The sequence below is a fragment of the Sinocyclocheilus rhinocerous genome, unplaced genomic scaffold, assembly GCF_001515625.1.
Source record: "Sinocyclocheilus rhinocerous isolate Xijiao unplaced genomic scaffold, SAMN03320098_v1.1 scaffold45, whole genome shotgun sequence".
Taxonomy (NCBI): domain Eukaryota; kingdom Metazoa; phylum Chordata; class Actinopteri; order Cypriniformes; family Cyprinidae; genus Sinocyclocheilus; species Sinocyclocheilus rhinocerous.
The window spans coordinates 1,472,251-1,473,505 of NW_015632734.1; positions in this window are offsets into that span (position 1 = coordinate 1,472,251).

The following is a 1,255-nucleotide window of genomic DNA, read 5'->3' on the forward strand; positions in this document are numbered from 1 at the left end:
ATATCTGCCTTTGATCTCGTTGGTATCTGTTCCACTTCGAGAGGTCAGAACTGTCCGTCTTGACTGCGCTTATTTCACTCCTCCCCTAACTGCAGCCGCCTTACTCTCGCCTACATTTCAGGCGAGGCGAGGCGCATCTCAAACAAACCTATTTTTGCAGAGATCTCGCGAGAGGTTACGGAAACTTTTCCAATGTAAGTTAAATATTAATATAATAATTAGATAGGCTATTATTACATATAATTTGGTAGAAAAACAGTGTTACACGTTTTACTGGTGCAAAGATGAGTAGTGGTGATATTTATTTTGTACATTTGCAACTGCTTTTCATCACTTAATTAGAAGCAGCTGCAACTTAAACTGTCATCTGTTATAGGCACTACTGAACAGATATTTAGAAGTTGATTTTAAAATGTTGGTTTTTCAAATTAAAATAAAGCTATGCAAACACTTGCATTTTTACAACACTATAAGTGTGTCCCCTACGGTAATGAAAAGTTCGACACACACTTGTGGTCTTCATCCTCACTTGAACACTTGGGCCAAATACAGAGGAGATACGTCATATAAGTGTTCAAGTGGTCAAGTGCAAAGACCGCAAGTGTGGGTATTTGGACAAGGGAAACTCTTCCTCGGCCAAGTCGTCGAATTAGATTCGAGCTTTAGATCACGGCGCTACTGTTGCACAAAAGGGTGAGATTGGTGGCGCAATAGCACAGGAAGCTTTTGAAAACCAATTTAAACACAGAAGAAAAGTATTATATAACTTTATTATATTATAAACACCATTCAGATGCAACATTTTATTATTTAAACATGGTACTTTTTTATTTTTCTAACCAGGCAAATAGAAAGATAGCACTCACCGTCAGTACCCAGCAAGCAATTTTGCGTTTAAAAGACGTCTATTAGCCGTCTAAACACAGCCCAGACGTCTAGGCTAAAACAAGGCTAAATTTGGGCTGTCAGTGAAAATTTAATAGACGTCTAACCATAGCCCAAGAATAGACTAGTCATCAAATAGACAGCTAATGAATGCCTACATATATACATCTAATAGACAACAAAATGGCAGTCCATGCAAACAAATTAAATATACAGCTTTTATTAAAGGGGTCATATGATGCGATTAAAATTTTTCCTTTCTCTTTGGAGTGTTACAAGCTCTTGGTGCATAAAGAAGATCTGTAAAGTTGCAAAGACTAAAGTCTCAAATCCAAAGAGATATTCTTTATAAAAGTTAAGAGTCAACCAC